The sequence below is a fragment of the Meleagris gallopavo genome, chromosome 5 (assembly GCF_000146605.3).
Source record: "Meleagris gallopavo isolate NT-WF06-2002-E0010 breed Aviagen turkey brand Nicholas breeding stock chromosome 5, Turkey_5.1, whole genome shotgun sequence".
Lineage (NCBI taxonomy): Eukaryota > Metazoa > Chordata > Aves > Galliformes > Phasianidae > Meleagris > Meleagris gallopavo.
The window spans coordinates 21,231,597-21,231,972 of NC_015015.2; positions in this window are offsets into that span (position 1 = coordinate 21,231,597).

Here is a 376-nt window from a genome sequence, read left to right on the forward strand (position 1 = left end):
GAGAATAATTTGTTTCAAATTAAAATACAGGACAGGGTGTTAAAATTTGATGGTAAGAGTGAGCCAAAGATTGCAGAGTAATCCTTAGCTACTGTTCTGGAGAATTATGAAAAGAAAACATAGCTCAGAGACGCTTCAAAAATTAATGCTATATACCTTGTATGATCTTTTTTTCTTAGAGAAGGCAAAGATGTAAAGGTAATTGTCCCTCTCTGAAGCTGAAACTCTCTGAAATTGGCTGTGGATGTGAGGTAGTGAGAGATATATAGGATTTCTATCTATACTTAACACTCTAAGTTAATCTTTTCTTTTTACAGTATTTTAACTGTATGTTTAAAAAAAAAGAAAAAAGACAAAAAAAGTTTTAGATTAGAGT